General features: G+C 34.8%; 1 pseudogene; it reads right to left on the reverse strand.

Moving 5' to 3' along the window:
* Positions 1-5665: 5665 nt before the first annotated feature.
* LOC118603337 lies at positions 5666-5783 on the reverse strand (annotated as a pseudogene).
* Between the last annotated feature and the right edge of the window lie 14059 nt (positions 5784-19842).

Genomic DNA, 19842 nt, shown 5'->3' on the forward strand with positions numbered 1-19842 from the left:
AGTGTGGTGGTGGAGGTGGGGGGATTTTCAGAAGGAGCTTCTTAACTGTGACGACATGCCCTGTAATATAAGACTTCAGTATGGACCTCCTGGTCTGGAAGACTATAATACCAGCTAGACTTGAGATGACTCACAGGTAAGGGGAGAACTCCAGGCCTTGACTGAGCTAATTAAAAGCAGACCAGATGTCCATGAGCCACAGAAGCTAGCTGAATGTACAGGAGCAAGTACTGGCCAACCCTGCTTTACTGGACACCAGGCCTACAAGGACCAGTCAGCTGCCAGGGAGGGTACAGTCCTCCTTCCTACCTCATATGCCCAAATGTTCATGGCGTGGAGCTAGAGAAGGGGTCAAAGTCTGAGAGACTAAGTGAAACAATGAAAAGACTTTTTAAATGTTTACATTGGACAGATACCCTCCTAATTCCAGTTCCTATGATTTTTTTCTTTTTCTGGACAGACCAGTTTTCTGTCATGTTTTTGTTTTTACCATGTGATGAGGCATAATTTACTATGACCTTGGCTCTTAAATCCCTCTTCTAGACTATTGCCCAGATTGAAACAGAGTTCCTTCTTGGAAACCTAACCCCTGAAAAACCAACTCTGGCCCTATCCCACATGACTGCCTAAGGCCAGTGGTCTTTAAATTTCTGAGGCGCTCTGGTTCTCTCTCGTTAATCCTTAGTCCAAACATTGCTCCAGACTTCTTCCCTTATTACCTCCAATTCTCCATGTGCCTCCAGCTTTCTGCAGTTCACTTTGCACTCAAATACTGTCGTACTCCCTTCTCTAGTCCGCCTAGACAGAAGCCTTTAACCAAGTTTATTAAAAACATAAGGATATTGTAGGGAATTGGCCTATTACTGGGTTTTGAGGGATGCTCCCCTAAATCAGAGATCTCTCTCAGTAAATATTTTAATGCTCAGGCCCCCAGTGAAGCTTTCCTCTTAAGTCATTAAACAGAATTGTTAACAATCTCAGTCTGATGCTCTGGCATTTGAAGTGCTTTCCCGAAATTCTGGACCTGCCTGAATTTGCCCCTTTCTGCCCACTATAGAAGAAAAAAAGAGAAAAGCCCCTCAATGACAAAATTTAATCTTCATACTTAACAGAAGACAAATTGCCAAGAACAAATGAACTAGTGGTTTGTCCCCTTTCTAACCATTAAGATTTTACTTCATCCGGTGTTACAGGCTCTCATGCTTTCATAATGTAAGTTATGAAATACAGCTTTTGTCAAAAACTGTAGCAATTTAGCGAATATACAGATTTTAATTGATTTATATGTATATTTTTTTCCAGAGAAAATAATCCTCAAAACATAATGCTCTTTTCACTATGAATACAGAGTTTCAAAATAAGTGATGTGAAGTTTTGGAAACTATAAAATGATGAAATTTTAGGTGTTGCTTCATCAACCAATCTACCTAATGAACATTAATTAAGTAAAACTGCAGATTATGTGTTAAATAATTTTATGAAACCCATGGTTCCAGGATAAAGTTTCCTTTCAATTACTGAATCTTTTAATTTTAAAGACTTCCGTAAGCATAATGAAACTAAATCTAAGATAGCAAACTATTCATGAAAAACTCAAGAAATCTGTGGGAGCAATCTTAAAACAAGAATTAGACATAAACATTAAACATCATCCTAGTAGTTATGGTGTTAGATTCCATTGCACCTGACAAATATTTTTACATTTCTTCTAAGTTCAAGGCTTGTTGAACCTGATTTTAGTCTAATGGTAATTAGTGAATCTTCCATGGGAAGTTAATTACTCCTTCCCTAACCATGACCAAAATGTATGCTATAAAATGAATTTAAATTTTTTAATCAAGAAAAGTCTTTCCCTGTAGGGTTTTAAGATTTAAAAAACCAATTAACCTTAATGTTTTCCTTTTAGAGACAAACCACTCTTTTACGTTATGAAACATTAATTGGAATTCGAACTATATATAGCTCCTTTTAAAAGAAACTTCTAACAAATCGGTTCACATTTCTTTTACATGCATAAATTAATATGTATTCTTGTTTCTAAGGAGTTTTACAAAGAAAATTACTGAATAGTTTAAAACATCTAAATGTCTTCCATTGATAAGTGAAATATTGAAGCTCCAACCAGTGCTTTTTATAATGGGATGTCTACCAGGAATATTCACTGTCAGGCAGTGTTTCTCAATCTTGCTTCCAAAAACAGATTATTTTGGGTGCCTGTTAAAAATACAAAATCTAGGACCTCTTGCAAATTTTGATTTAGTAAGTTCTAGATTCAGGTCCTGGGAACTCACATTTTTAATAGACACTGCAACCAATCATTATCAGTGAGCAAGCCAGGAAACACACTAAGGTAGAGGTTGAGAACTCAGCTCCGAAGTCAGACAGGCCTGGATTTGACTCCCAGTTCTGCCATAGAGAGCAGTTTAAACGCTGAATAAGCTTGAGCAAGTTACTTAAACATTCTGTGCACTGGTTTCTTTACTGTTGAAATTGTGATAATAGTTGTACCTCCCACAGAATGTGAGAATTAAATCAAGCAATGTATGTGACATGCTTGGCAATGGAAAATGTTCAGTAAGTGTCTCTGTCTCCTCCCTTTTTTCTTGTTTGATTTCAGCAGTAGCTATCTTCCACTGCCTTTCCAACATGCTATACGGCCTTGCTACACATTCTACAATTAGAGATAAAATTTTAAAGCTGAAAAGTATCCAGTTCTACTTTGGGGGATGGAATTGATGGAACAAAGAAGAACTTTGCCTATTACACAGTTCAGCTTTGGCTTGGCCCTAAACATTCCCTCTTAAGCTCAATCATGAGCCATGAGTTTCTCAGTTCCTCGTCTATTTATTTATTCATTCAACAATCATTTCTTTTTCTCTCTCTCTCTTTTTTTTTTTTCTTTTGGGGCCGGTAGGGGTGGATAAAGGAGAGGGAGAATCAGAACAGCTGGACCAGGGACTGGGTAATTTGTCTCAACTGTGGTTTTCTTTTTTTACTTTCCTCGAAACCACTGATTTTCTATATTTCCTTCCTATCTTATTTTATAGGTTTATGATTAGAATTCGATACATAATTGAACAAATAAATGCATGAGTAAATTATTGGCAGGAAATGAGAACTTGTGGTTGTATTAGGCATTGACCTGGAGCCCACTGTTCTATTCCTCAAGTCAGACTAAGATTGGGAAGGCCGTGGAAGGTGAGGGAGTGTGAAAAGAGGTGGAAAAAGAAGGGGCAGTGTTCTCTTCTACTCCCCAAACTTACAAATGCCCATTTCTGCCTGCCCTTCAACAACCATTTCTTGAGTTTCTAATGTGTGCCATCACTATACTACGCTTGAGGTGTAATATCAAGAAAATCAGATGTGTTCCCTGTTCTCCTTGAACTCACTGAGCATCTAGCTGCTTCTGTGAGTGTCTCCAGATTTGATTTTGCCTGATCTCTGGTACTAACACTTTCGATTTGGCCCCAGTTTTGGATTCTACTCTCTCTCTCTTAGGGCCTTGAGCCTTAGTCAGTTTCTTGGTTTCCATATTGCCCTGCACAGGTGAGAACTCCTTTTGTTCCTTTACCCACAGCTCTCAAGTTGATGTCAGATGGAGAATGAAGCCCAGATTTCCTGCGCACACATGAGGTCAGACAACCAGATTACAGAACCGTAGAGCAGTTTTATAAAAGGGGTAAGAGCTCTTAGCAGTCTACAAGTCTTTCAAATCTATTGAATATTTTATTTTACAAACTGCAGTGTAGAAAATGTGTAAATCTTTGAGTGAAGGAAGTCCAAAAATTTTTCTCAATCTCCCACCTTTGTATATGTATCCAGCCCTAGATAATGTTCCATGTTGGCAAACACTCAGATATCATGCAGAATACTACTTTAATATTTTTGCACCTGGTAAATTTGGTACAATTACCATTTCTCATCAGTTCCCCAAGCATGCATCCTCACCGAAATAGCATGACTTAAGAAAATATGCAGAGATCAGTTTATTTATATTTGGAAATAAAAATGGAGATCATCAGTCATAAAACATTCTACTGATGTATAATTATCCCTCTCAATAATTTAAGTGCCCTCCTGGATCCTGCAACTGTAATTAATGTAGCATTGGGAGAGTAAAAGGAAGCAGAGGCAAATAGTATAAATTCCATGTGACGGAGAATATCGAAGGAATTTATACAATGCTGAGTTGGGACCTTAGTGGAAAGGAGAGGGCTAAAGGATAGAAACCAGTGATCCTATAAGAGAATTTAGATCAACAGCTGCTGTAAACTGTCATTCCTCAACTCTGCTCTGCTCAGCCAGTATCTCTGGCCTTAAGCAGGCTACATTTACAAATGGCCAAGAGTTATGACAATCTATGTCTTTGAGGGAGGAAAAAAAAGACTGTAGGGTATCTTATGGGGAATAGGGGGGATCTGGACTTACTGGTTCTGTTGAGTCAAAGAAGAGACACTCAAATCCAGTGGCCAGGCCCGGAATTCCTGTTTATGAACTTCCTTTGTATCACAGTGATCTCTCTGAGCAGGAGTGAGAAATCTGCATGTGAATGCCTGGATGCTTAATAAATGAAAATGGTTTCTTCTTGCACATTCTACTTCAAGCATTTTCAATTCTTAAATGGGGGCCTAGGTGCAGTCAATATTTCTGGAGAATAATAGCATCACAATGTGAATGAAAAGGGACATGGCATTAAGGTGTCATCTGAAAAAAGGCCAGCTGGCTACCACACAGGTCCTCATAGGATGGCAAGACTCTTATCTCTATTAGTTACCTATTGCTACACAACTACCTCAAATTTAATGGTGTAAAACAATTTTACTGCTCATATTCTGTGGTGGGCAGTGCTCAGCTCAGCTTGTCTTTGTCCCACATGGTGTTGTTGGATAATACCAGGCCCATAATAGCACTATATATAAGGCTTAGTTTTTATTTTTGATTCTCTTTCTAATTTAAACATTTTAAGTTACATATTTCTTTCCGAATATAATTCTATGGCTTTTTAATTTAGAGTACTATTTAAAGATTAAGGAAAATAATATGAAGTAACCTAATTTTTAAATAGTAGCTTTGCTCAGTGATCTAATAAATAATTTTTATACTTAATATTAAATAAATTAATATATTATACCTAATGTTTACCTGCTTCTTTGCTTATCTCATTCTAAATTTTGTGAGGCAAGGATTGCTAAAATTAAAATTACAGTGGTCCCAAAGTACATAATAATACAGTTCATCCTGTGGATGCTCTGTAAACATTTAATGATAATATTTCAGCATTCTTAAAAACAGTATTTTATGTTTTGTTCTGGTATCATTTGGTAAAATAAATTGCATTTTTGACCATCATGTGTTTTTAGTAGTAGAGGCTGCATATACAAAGGGTATTTGCCAGGTTAAATCTATCTAAAATCAAGGACTCAGTCTTACCTCTGAACATCTTAGATTTGTAGCTCTGCTATTTCACAGCTTAGTGGAGGTTTATTTGATTAATGCATCGATTTAATTTTTTATTTTATTTATTTATGTTTATTTTATTTCTATTGGTTTTTAGGTGAGGCAACCCTTGGTCGACCTCACAGATTGCAAGAACCTTGTCAGTTTACAATCCCTTATGTATATAGGTATGTATGTATGTATGTCTGTATGTATGTATGTATTTTTATGCCTACAGCACCTAGTCTTCCCAGGTGGTCTTCCATCCAAGTACACCCAGGCCCGACCCTGCTTAGCTTTTGAGATTAGATGGGATCAAGCTTGTTCAGGGCGACATGGCCATAGACCGATTTAATTTTTTAAAGATGCAAATATGTGTGGCCTGTTTGCTGAAATGTTTTCTCTTAAGTGGAAGAAAATTCAAGGCACTGCTTTCTTTCTCTTTTTTTGTCCTGGTTTATTTTTAGCTGTGTTAGAAAGGCAAATCAAAGAAGAAGCTGTAGTACATATATAATAGAATATTACTCAGCCATAAGAAGAGATGAAATATTGCCTTTTGCAACAATGTGTATGGACCTCGAGATAATCATGCTAAGCAAAATAAGCCAGATAGAAAAAGTTGAAAACCACATGATATCACTTACATGTGGAATATAAACCTTAAAATAATAAACGAACAGAAACTCATGGACATGGACTATAGACAGGTGTTTACCGGAGGGTAGTGGGGAAGAGGGAGGTAGTAGGGATAAAAAAGGTCTAATATGTAGTGACAGAAAGAACTCTATCTATAGGAGAGGAACACACAATGCAATATATACATACCTTACTGTTAAATTGTACACTTGAAACTTACTGGATTTTGTTAACCACTGTCACCCCCCAAATAAATTAATTTTTTAAAAAAAAAGAAGAAGAAGAAACATCTTTTACCTAGGCTGTCTTCACAGCCCCAGATCTGATCTCTAACTTGATATAATAGATGACTTCGGAGTAAAAACTAGTGGATACCAAAAGAAGAACTGCCATGTAGAAAATCCTCTACGAGCTATCCGGAATTTTTAGATGTGATGCCCCTAAGGCTTTAAGAGAGGGATTGCACCTATTGGCAAGTCCACCATGAGGAGGGACAAGTCACTTGGAGTCCTGTTGATGTGTGCCTACAGACTTTGGGATTGTCAAATAAGAGACACTAGAATTAAGAGTCTCAAAGAAGTGCATTTTGTGTTTGCTGGACAGGGTAGAGGGAAGCAGCATTGGTTGTCTCAACCTCTGGAAGCCCATGTGTGGGGATGAATTGGGCAGGATTCAAGTTTCTACTAACCAAGCTCAAGGGAAGCTCATCTAGAAAAAGGAGTCTATAAGTAAAGATAAAATATGAAGTTATCCTTGCAGGAGTCTCTGGCGAAGATGGGGTCTGCCTCTGAACCATCAATAGCAATAACAAGTGATGAGAGTGAGATGGATAACAGTGATTATAAAAATGAGAAAGCTGATAATAGTGACACAGGCAGCAAAATGGCCAGTTCTCCCTCCAACATACATATCAAAGCAACAAATTCCAATTAAAGCCCTGAGACATAAAGCATAATGATAAGTACTTCACAGACATTTCTCATTGACCATCATAACCCTCAGCATACAGATATCATAATCTCCATTTTATGAGTTGAGTAAAGTGGGGCTTAGAGGTTGTATACCTTGCCTAAAGACATACAACTAGTAAGAAGATTAGATCAGGACAGAATTTAGAACTATTTTCTTTAACCTACACTACCTCTCTATGAAAACTTTTATTAACCAGATTATTGACTAGAACACTTACTTAATTCAAAGAAACCATAGTTGGAAGTAGCAAAGTTTTGAAATTTTATTTGGACAATGTTTTCTATTTTATTACTTGAAGAAATTTAGCCTTCATTCAACATTATAAGGTTATCAATTATGGGAATTATTATTGAAAAGTCAGCCCTTCATTTATTAACCAGAATGCCTCAAAGTTTAAGACTGATTGAACTATATTATTGACCAATTCTGCAGATTAAGTCTCTTAGCTGACTGTAAATTCAAAATATGCTTACTCTATGGAAATAAAAACAAATAGCCAATATAATTTTATTGCTTTTTTTATTTCTCTTTTGCTTTTCTATTATTTAGAGAAGCACAATTGATTTTTATTTCCTCTTTCAAATTACCTTAGTCAAGAAACAATGAGTCATAGCATTCCTTTAAGGCTTTATGATTTGTTCAAATGACTGGAAAATCATTTTGATGACTTAAAATATAGGGATGCTTTTAAATCATATTCAACTGAAATGTAAAATATAATTGTAAGGGAAAATGCTAGTAATTGAAAGATTGTTTTTCAAATAACATAATAGGGTAATTTCTGCATTTAATGAAAGACGATTCCCCTAAATTAAAAGCTACCAGAAGGGCTGCAAAAAGAACACAGTGACCAAATTTCAAATATTCATGTTAATTATTGGAAAGAATGATCATGATGTTCTGAAAACATACCTAGACAGGCACACAGAAATAAGTGTTATAGATACATAGACATTTTTCAAGGAGCGATAATAATATCTTGCCTCTACAATTCCTTTACCTATTCTTTGAACACCATAGCAAGTACATGAGGTAGATTGGCAAGGATCAGCATCCACATCTCATAAAGGTAGACAAAGAATTTCTTTAGTCACTGAATTGATAAATGACAGAATTGGAACAAGAACCCTATTTTGGTTATCTATTGCTATATAACAATACATGTCAAAATTTAGTGGTATAGACCACTGTAGTATCTCCCTCTCCCTACTTTCGTGGATTTGGCTTTTTGGTTTGTTTCTGATACATGAAGCATCAGCGCAGGTAGATGGTAAGGATTCAACTTCCACCCACATGTCTGCCGCCACAGTTCCTCTTGGCATCTTTCCATTTCCACATCATGTTTTATCTCCTCTGTCACCTCTCTACCACATTTGGACTTCTCACATGCTTGGTAGTATCAGAGGGGCCACACTTCTTATGTGGGCGCTGCCTTGCAAGAGGCAGAAATGGAAGCTGCCAAGCCAGTTAAGGGCTATATCTGGAACTGGCATAGCATGACTTCGGCTGTTTTCATTGCTGTTACTATTTGGTTTTGTTTTTTGTTTTTTGTTTTGCTTTTTGTTTGTTTGTTTGTTTGTCAAGGTAGCCACAGGACCTTCCCACTTTCAAGAAGGAGAAATAGAATCCTTTTCTTACTGGGGAAGTGGCAAGATCACACTGCAGAAGAGCATGGGGCATGGGAGATATTGTTGGGGCCATTGTTAGAGAATATAATCTTCCACAAACCTACATCTCTTTTAATCTATATCCAGTAATATCTTCACCACACATAACTACTCCACAGGAACAACAAAAAATAATCAATAAATGCATATGATTTTAAACTTGCATATTAATGGCTAAGAAATATCCAATTAAATTTCTAATTGAACCACTGATTGTAAAGTATCTTGTACTGCTTTTCCTAATGAAGCTTATTTAATTATGCTTAGAGAAATGGCTCAAATCCACTTTTTATATAGCCTCTACTATAAATCCTGTGTTGCTGTGATCCTGACATCTATTTGTCTAATGAGGTCCAGCTTACTACTTACCAGATCCCCAACTCTGCCTGCTGTTTCTTCGCCATTTCTTATTCCTCCTCCTCATGTCCATGAGGTTTTTTTTCTTGTCAGACAGACTCTACTGTCCTGTCTACTCTTCTCACTAACTTTCAGTGCTTGTCCAAGATACTATAATCTACCTTTCTGCCAAAGAGACAGGAACCTACTCATTCATTATAATGTAGCACAGCCTAAAAACACATAGATCCTCATCCTCCCTCACCTCCTTCTCCCCTAAGCAAACAATATAGAGAGACAAAAATCCCCACATGACAGGGACAAAGAGCTTAGCTGTGGTAAGAAAACAAAACAAAAATTACCTCCTAACACTCAGAAGTTGTAAATGAGATGTTAGTATGGAAACAAACAAACAAACAATAGGAAGCAGGATAAGAGGTAGAGGTTCTTGAGGAATAGGGTGACAAGAGGGGACCTATGCTTCAAGATGAGAATCTTGACAGCAGCGAACAGAATGGTTTGGAAAAGAGAGATTATTTGGGGATCATTCCTTTCTACAGGCAAAAGACATTGAGAACCACTGGAACACAGAGGAGATGGAATGTAATCGTTTTTTAAAAATAATGAAGAAGGAAAATAAAAAAGATTTGTTTGGGGGGAGGAAGAAATACGACCAGTCATGTTAGAATGTAAACAGGGCCCTTCCTTTGTTAGTTGTGAAGCTCCCTGTAGATTAGTTTATGTTGAATCAGATGACCTTAGGTATCCTTGTTCCCAGCAAACGTAGTACCTCGTGCTTTTGAGAAGTGCCTTGAAATAACAGTTATGACTTTAGTCAGTGATGCTGCAAGACCATTTTGTTTTCTACATAAAACAAAAATCATGTTTGGCTTTCTTTACGGCATAATTTAAAATAATGTCCAAAGTCCACATGCATGAATGTAAAACAAGTAAAAACAATTGGCCAAAATAGAGGATGGTGGGTAATGTGCTTCTTACTAATTGTCCTTAGTAATGCACTGCTGTTGTTATTTTGGCAATTAACTACAAAGCAATGCTTAGGTTCTTCCATTTGTGCATAATTTGTTTTTCATCATTCTCAAAGGGCCGAGGTTGTTTGTTTTGTGTGTGTGTCTTTTGTTTTTTTGTTGCTGTTCTTTTTTTTTCCCTAAACATCTCATTATAGTTCTGCTCATTTGTTTGATGTTATTATTTTCAGGAAGGAAATAGTAAATAATTTTGAGTTAAATGACAAATGCAAAATGTGGATTAAAACTGTTTCCATTTAAAGATTTATAAAAGAAAGGTAACCCATACACATCGAAAGCTACAAAATCTTTAAAAATGCTTTCAGAAGAGAGGAGAGGCAGAGGCAGACATCACACAGACAAAAAGTGGCTTATAGGAAGTGTAAAGCTGGCAGAAACCTGGATGAGATTTCAAAATAAATACAAAATAAATTTAGGATTTATACATTTATATGTCAATGATATAGGTCACAGAGTATAAACTCTGTGAGTAGAGATTTTTGTTTGATTTGTTCACATACTAGATCCTCAATAAATTGCTGAAAGAATAAACATAGCAATCAAAATAGATAAACAACAGATTGAAGTAATCTTAGAATTCATTAATAGAATAGAAAATGATGGTTTGATTACTCTCTAGGGAGATATCCATTTCATAGCTATAATACTGCATATTACATTTTAAAGAAGAATACTAAAAGTTTTCTGAAGGACCAAGGTGTAAAGAGGCTTGAAATCTTGTTATGAGAATTAAAGGAATTGGGGAAACTCAGACAGAAAAGGGAAAGTTTAGTGGTGCTGGAGAGGTGGGATAAAACGTTCAGTTATTGGAACAAGATAACCTGTAGAGAACCTTCCATTCCTGTGATTTAGTGGCTCCCATCTTAATATTTAAAATATCTATTATCAGTTTTCTGTGGAGCTTTTATAAAATAAAGCATCACAAACACATTATTTTTATCTGGCATTGTATCACTAATAATGATCTGATTGTAATAATTGTTAATTGTATAAATTGTGATAACATCATATTCCCTACTTTCTAGAGATACATTTTAAAAGATTTATCGATGAAAAAAAACAAAAGTTCAAAACTAAGTGTTCCAAGAAAAAGCATCAATTTATAATTACCTATTTAATGAATGGGATCATCTCTCAGAAATCAAAATTTTAAAAATTTTTTTCAGCTACCTTTAACCTCTCTTCACAGTTCCTCACCTTATCTACACCATGGGCAACTCCTCTCTAACTCATTATACGAAACTTGCAGGAAGAATGATTAAGCACTGTTTCTCAAAGTTTAGTCTCCTGTTGTTTGTCTCAGAGGTGTTCCAAAACTAAGGGCTGTTTTCTAGTTTGTAAGGGTCTATTTCAAAGGCTTTAATTTTTCATATGGATAAGAGCTAATTCTGAGTACCCCACAGAGTGAGTTATTAAGGGTTAATAAAAACTGATGCTCATAAACTAAAATTAGCAGATCCCGAGTTCAGTGAGACTTCATATAATGCCTAGCAATACTATAAATTGTCTTTTTGTGTACAGGCATATGTAGATCATTTTTATTGAATCATTTGTGTTGGTTTGACCTGGTTATGGTTTTTGATTGCTTTTAACTTAATGATCTATTTATAAAATTTTGACTTTTGCTGGTTTTTTTTTTTTGTCTTTTAATGATGACTATTTCTCATTTTTATTGTTACTTTGTACATTTTCAATATTATTGGAGTTCTTTTGCTCACTAGAAAATAAGGATAGCTGTACTGGCCAAGGGAAGATTTTTACATGGAAGTCTGCCAAGTCAAAGTCAGAACCACTGCTCTTTGAAATCTCCTTTTCTTTATATGTGGAAGTTGCACTGGTTTCCTACGGCTGCTGTAACAAATTAACACAAAATAGGTGGGTTAAAACAATACAAATTTATTCTCTTCCAGTTCTAGAGGTCAAAATTCCAAAATTAAAGCCACCGTGTTAAAATTCATTTCCTTGCCTTCTCCAGCATCTAGAAGGTATCAACATTTCTTGATTCATGGTTCTCTTACTCCCTCTTCAAAGCCAGCAATATCTGGTCAAGTGTTCTCACACTGCATCATTCTGACACATCTTCTCCTCCTCTTTTTACTTACTAGGAACCTTATAATAAAATTGGGACCACCAAGATAATCTAGAAACCTATCCCCATTTCAATATCCTTAATTATATGGGGAAAGTTTGTTCTGCCATGTAAGGTAATATATTCATATGTTCTGGGAATTAGGACATTGACATCTTTCAGGAAACATTATCCTGCTTATCCAATGCATATTGATACCTAAGGATGTTGTCTGTTGCCAGAACTATCATAATTGGCATGGAGATAAACTCTTAAAATCCTGAAATAGAAATGGAAGTTCATTTTGAATAACTGAAATAATTTTGTGAAAGACATTAAATTATGGAAGTGGTACTATCGTTTTTATAGCTCAGGCACAACTGGCATTTCATGTATTTGTGCTGGTTAACCCAGAAACTTAACTATCATTTAACATACTGCTTCTGTAGAATAATTGCATGTTGACTTCCCAGCAACCACCTTCTAAATGAATCTATAAATATCAGTCATTTCTAAAGTAGATTGTACTTTGAGAAAAGTGACCTATTAGGTGATTGCTACCTATTCACACCTTACTTTGAATTTGATGTTTGAGTCATCTAGTAGAATCTTAGACTAAAACAAAGGACATGGTCTGATAGAAAGTCATTCATTCAATGTTTATTACTATCTCGAGGCGTTGTGCTAGGAACTACATTTTCCATGGTGAAAGTAGGCATGGCTCCTGTCCTCTCTAGCGTTAGCTTAGTGGAAGTACTTATGGGAAGAGAAAGAGAAAGGTACAAGCCAAAGTCAGTAGTTAAGTTACAGGAAGGGGAGAGGCTTGATGAGTTACTATAATGAGAACGTTTTGTCAGCAAGGGGAGGAGGCTGCTGAAAGGAGAAGAAAGATAATCAAAGGGGTTAGAATAAATTATTTCCTGCCTTAATAATTTTGTCTAGAGCTCAGCTATCTGGCAGACATGTGCCCTCAAGTGCTACTACTTAAAAAAAAAAAAAATTTTCCATTTCAATATGGCAAGATTCTCTATGTTCAGAAGATCAGAAAAATATGGCTTGAAATAGCATGAAATGACAATATAGACATGCTTTAAACTCAATGCTTCAATTTCCCTGACTGCAAATAGGAAGAATACTTTTTCAAATAAAAATGAGAATTTCTATTTCCCTTATAACCTTTTTGTGGACTCTGGGTTTCTTATTAAAAAATGGACAGTGAAACAAATTGCTTTCATCTCTTGAAAAGCTTTTTTCTTTCTTAAATGATTTTGAATTCTTTCTCTTCTTTTTGCACATTCATATAGATGAGGATATTTAAAAAACTGACCAGAATGTAATAGTAAATGCATTTGGTAAAGCAACTGGTTGTCACTATAGCAACATTGGATGTTTAACATTTTTCATTGCTATAGTAGTGAAACCTTGGATTCTGACCCCATTTCCAAATTCTTTCAAAACAAAGCCACTTTCAAGCCCCCAAGAAGGGGAGAGGGCAAGTACTATTAATGCACAAGGTATATAAGAATGTTTTTTAGCACTAGGATACTTTACTGCACTTTAATAAAACTAAAAAACATGCTTAAAAGTTAGAAAAATATAGAAGAAAAACTCAAAGTACAACAAAAGTAATTTTGTTATTAAGAATCAGCCTTTTAAACATGTATAAAAATAGCTTTAATTTATGCAATACAGAAATTTAACATCAAATATTAACGGCTAAGAGGAATCTGTTTAGTTTCTAGGAGAAAAAAACAGAATAATAGCAATTAAGGGGCCACAAAAGTTAATAATTATTTGGGGGTGGGGGGTTGAAGAGCTTTTATGCTTAAGGAAATATATGATCTATTCATCTACTTTTAAATTTATGAATAGAAATCAGAATATTATTAATTATTAAATTATCTGTAATTGTAGAAGCATACTTCAGTTACACATTTTTGATTAATAGAGAAAAAGTAGGAAGAGGTTTAGGAGGAAAAGTAGGGAGTGGTGAGAATGTGGTATAGAAGGGATATTAAAGAGAAGAGTTAGTGATAGTATAACAGAACTCGAGGCAATAAAAGAACTAAAAAAATATTAAAATGTAGACAGAGAAATCTGAAAGGAGACAGCCAAAAATTCTGAGAGAGATGTTTTATGTTACCTATAGCTTATGACAAATGGGTTATTGATATATCATCACCTTATTTTCTGAATGTTTATTCAGCTCTAGAGTAGTTTAGAAAAAATGTTGATTGCTAGGAGAATTCATAACAGCTAGATGAAGCATGGGGCTGGAATCATAAGGAGCTTAGTTCCACCACTTCTTTGCTATGTGATCTTGAGGAAGCCTCCTAACTTTTCTGAGCCTTGGCTTCATTTTTCATAAAATGATGATGCCTCAGATTCCCTAACCGTAAATCTCTTTAAAGAGATAATATGTATAATATACTCAATAGTGTCTAGTACTTAGTAAGCATCTAGCAAGTGTAGTGGTTGTTGTGTTTTAAGTCAGGAATCATGAGAATAGGAGGATTTTGGAAAGGATACAACGTGAGTCTATTTTGTCATACGTTTTTCATCTTTTGTTTCTCAAGTCATGAAATTTTCAAGAAATCATATAATTTGATGTAGAAGAATATGCTATTTTAAGTGCCAGAACATGACTCTTTGAAGTAGAACACAATATGGGGGAGAGAACTCAGAGCAGAAGCTGGCAGATTCATGATGTGGGTGGTCTCAGGTTGACCACTAATTAGTGATTAGACACACAACAAGTCACTTTGGACCTGCTTTCTCTTTTGTAAAATAAGGATAAAAAGATAACAACCTAAGAACTAAAATGAAACAATACAGATTATAAATAAAAGTATAATAATAAAAGTCTTTTGATTTATCTTTGTATAAACTTAGAAATTATTTTGAAAAATGATTACTCACCAGGATTCCCCATATCCATCTTAACTATAGTTTAAATCTGTATTTTCACATCTTGTAAATATAAACATATATATGTAATGTGTTAAATAGTATAAAGGCAATATTTATACTATTGGGATAGGTTAACACTTGAGGTACTCTGGATCCTGTGAAATGCTTTTCTCTCCACTTTTCCTGTGTTCCTTCTGCCTTTTCTCTTGCTTCTATAGTTGAACCACCAGAAAAGTCTTGGCAAGAATCAAACCTCTATCTCTAAAAAAATTTAAAGAAGTTGAGTAACCAAAGGCAAGTTTTCTAGGTCAACTCATAATCCTGTTTACATTTGTATTATTGTTATTGTATATTGATTACAGCCTCTATTACTCCCCACAGACAAAGAATCTGAATAAAAAAAAAAAAAACAAGAACAAATTTGACTGTGGACAAAACAGGCTGTGGTATTTAGAGGGTATTCCATGGAAACTAGTGAAGTGAAGTAAAAGCGATAGACAATGCAGTACAGAAAAGCTTTTAATCAGTCGCTAACTAATGATAGATTCATTGACTAAAGCTACTAGTTCAAAGGAATTATATAACTATTGTCCATTCCACTACCCAAAACTAAATTTATTTGAGAATAAACAGTAATGCAAGGTATGCTAGGTGCTGTGGATAAAAGAAAGACAAATGACATGATCTCTGCCTTTGAGGAGTTAGTTCACAACACAGTCCAACAAATGTTAAGAAAAAGATGGTGTTTTGTGGAGGAAGTTTTGTTATCCCATTACTCCACAAAAACCTTTCAAATGTTTGACCACCTTTAAAGTAATCTTGCAAGTAGCAATCACACTCATTTTGAATGATGGTACATAGTGAGGTTTAAGAGTATAGATTATCTGAGTTTAAATTCTAGCTCTGCTATTTACTATCTGCAGTCTTGGAAAGAAATTTAACACCATTTTGCCTCAGTTTCCTCATCTGAAAAATGTGAGGAATACTAATAACTTTCTACATAGGTTTATTATAATAGTTAAATAGATTAATGTATATGAAGTCTTTAGATCGAAATTTGGCATAGAATAGTATTTCATACTTATTTTTTAAAGGAGTTGAGGAAAGAGAACTGGCCAGTGAAGGAAAACCTTCCAACTCCAAAAACCTGTGCAAGTCTTATATAAATAAGGAACTCAAGAAAGCACATGCATAAATAAACACAAGCAGGAGGTTACAAAAAGTCACAGTAATTTCCCAAACTCAGAAAACAGTATGATTAATCTTTACTACTAAATGTAAAGATTATACTTTTTTGTTAATATATCTTTTATTAATACATTATGCTAAAAGGGCTAGATCAATTTTCGGTAAATATTCAGGATGTATTTGGGATGGGTGATTTAAAATAGAAGCTATTTGCATAACTAAAATTCATTCCATGGGAGATTCAAAAGAGTGGTCATCCTACAAAACTACTAAATTATTCAACAAGAGGCCTCTTTGGCTGCTAAACAGGAGAGATAAATCAAAAATGTGTCTATACCAAAAGCAAATTTTAAAAATGAGATCCAAATAGGAAGTCACCAGGGCGTATGTTCCAAATTGCAAGACTAGATTTACAATTGATTGTTTCTTCTATGGGCAACTTCATTTATAGGTGTACTGGAATGAAGAACTGGTTGATTAACTAAAAAAGTACTGGTAATGATTCTCCTAATAACCACTGGCCCATGTTATTTGATAGGCTATCCCAGTAGAAACCAAAACTCCCATGATAAACAAAAATAGCAACCTAACTACAGTTGATGCTGATTGGAATGCCAAGACCCATTTACTTCTGAAGATTTGATACCAGACTAACATTTGAAACTAAAATCTACCAATGCTACTTCTTGCTATTATGATTATAATTTTTAAATAGCTCATGTTCTAACATTTCCTATTTTTCTCAGTTATAAGAAAAATAAAATCTAAAGAAAAATTGCAATAATTTCTATAGGAACCATACTGGCTTTCCATTCAATGTAAGTTTTTTAGAAACATGAAATTTGCTGATGAAAAGCTTTCAGTGTCATTTTACAAACCCTTATAATTTACCTGATGGATGATGAAAATTGCAAACAATTTGGTGGAACATCATGGAGGACAAACCAGAGTGAGTTTTATCTTGTTCAGTTCAATTCATCGAATATATTTTTGCCAGCCTAAGTACCAGGTCATGCGCTAAGTGTAGCAATAAAAAGGTTAAGGGCAGTAGCAATACAGTATGATATATAAATAGAATATGTATAAGCATATTAAAAAAGGAAAATCTATTCTAAGGTTGTCAGTGAAGAGCAGGTTTTGAAGGAGAATGAGTCTGCTGTAAGGACAAGATGAGGAGGAAGCAGGGCATGTACAAAGGAAGAGGAAACAGCATGTGCAAAGGCAGAAATGGAGATTGAAAACAGCATGACACTGTTTAATGCAATTGCTGGTATATGTTATAATGTGTTCTCTGGGTTTTATTCTTAACTAAATTGCGTTTAGAGGAAAGTGATTTTTTTTCTTTCCCTTTGGTTGCATAATAAGCAGTAAAATAGAAATATTTTAGTTAACTTATGTTCTTGTTCTAAGACTTTTAATAAGCTGTGGCCAGGCACAATCAAGAACAGAATTGTCTAATAGAAATATAATGTAAGCCATATATATAGTTTAAATTTCCTATTAGCCTCATTTTAAAAACTAAAAAATCAAAAGAAATATTAATTTTAATAATATAATTGCATTAACCCAATAATGCAAAATGTTATAATTGCAACTCATAATCAATATAAAAATTATTGAGACATTTTACATTTTTATACTAAATTTTTAAAATCCTGTGTATATTTTATACTTACAGCACATCTTAATTCAGATGCTAATTTTTTATCAGAAATACTTGATCTTAAATTTCAAAAAATTTAGTTGCAAAAAGTAGATTCACATAACTCAAGTTTTCCAAACATACTTAGAAGTTATCTAGTCACTGAATTGAATATTTTTAAATTAAAATTAAAATTAAATGCAATTAAAATTCAGTTATTTGGTTGCACCAGTCATATTTCAAGGGCTCATCTGACTAGTGGCAACCACAGTTGGACAGGTAAGTTCTGAAAAAAGTAAGTGTACAGGTACCTTTCGGTCAAATCTCTAGCCTGAAATTAATGTTAACAAAAACCAAATCAGTAAATGGATTATCAGGTTGGTAATGGGGTACTAATAGTTACTATTTTGGATTACCATTAATCTCTCCCTCGTTGATCCATAACCAGTCAAACAAGATATAGTCGAGAAAAAATAGTGAGGATATCTGGAAAAGGTCTTAGAATCAGCAAGGAGATGGAGGTGAATTGGGGAAAGCTTAAAGAGTTCATGATATGAAAGTAAAAGGTTCTTAAAACATACTGATTCTAGGCATTATCCCTATTAAAGAAATAAATAAATGGATTCAAGTGATGAACAGACTCTGCAAAGGGACAGAGAGAAAGTATCTGTCTGGTCACAATGGGGATAGATAATTCTCTTACTAACTCACTGCACTCATCCAAAAAAATCCACCACATGCAAAAAACAAAACTGGAAAATATATGTTCTCATGGTTTTCCAAAACAATAAGTTATTTTTGTTCTATTTAGATAAAAGTAGAGACATGCTTCATTTGGAAAATCTTATGTAAAAGTCTGAAAGATTAAACTGATCATTACATTTCGAAGAACATCTTTCATAAGTATTTCCTACTTTATGGAAGAGAGTTCCTCTAGGAATATCGAGCAAGGATTCACTATTCATCCAGAATATTCCATTATTCAAATTTGTTTTGAGTGTCTATTATATTCTAGGCACCATGCTAGGCAAAGAAATTACAACAGTAACAAGAAAAACCCATCTACATGGAACATGCAAGGTACTGAGTGTGATGGGAGCACACTGGAAGCAAATAAAAATATATGATGCCAAATATTGCATGGGACATACTTATACTAAAAATTATTTATTATTTATATGAATTTAATTTAATTCAAATTTAGCTGAGCATCCTCTTATCTGGAAAACCTATATTAGAGGGACAACTTAGAAGTGGACATAAAGTGAATGGAAAGAAAGGAAGACTTGCTGCAGAAAGTTACTTCTAAAAGCAATCCTGGGCATAGCAGGAAGGAGACCAACAGAAATCTTTGGAAACAATGCAGTGCAAACCAAGTTCCAAGGTCACTGTCAAGTACAGGAACTGAAAGAGGCAAAGGAATTGGGGAAAGGAAGAAGGAAGAGGGGAAAAGGGGGAATGTTGATAAAAGATGAAGCCTAAGGGAAAAGCTGAACACTCTCTTGTATAGACTCAGCAGTTTATCAATAGTATGATTCCATTAAAGAACTTTAAGCAACCCGTCTTGACTACAGTATGAAAAATGGACTACAGTCAGGCTAACAAGAAACTAAGAGCCCAGTTAGGAGGCTACTGATAAAATTCAGGATCTCAGTAGAGGCCCAAACAAAGGCAATGGGAAGACAGGCCCATTAGTAACACAAGAACTAGCGATGACAGCGAAAGAGGTAACTGAAAAGGGGGACAGAAATGAAGGACAGAAACGATCGAGATGAAGGAAAACTAGAAGCACGTTACGGAAAACAATGAAGGAACAGTGAACAAGTCAAATGCTTTTTGAGGAGTCAAGTAATATAGGGACTGAGAAGTGACGCCTAGATTTAGCCATAAGGAAATTACCAGTGACCTTTGGCAAGAGCAGTCTCAGAAAAATAGCTG

This window comes from Rousettus aegyptiacus, unplaced genomic scaffold (genome assembly GCF_014176215.1).
Source record: "Rousettus aegyptiacus isolate mRouAeg1 unplaced genomic scaffold, mRouAeg1.p scaffold_m13_p_5, whole genome shotgun sequence".
In the NCBI taxonomy this organism is placed as follows: domain Eukaryota; kingdom Metazoa; phylum Chordata; class Mammalia; order Chiroptera; family Pteropodidae; genus Rousettus; species Rousettus aegyptiacus.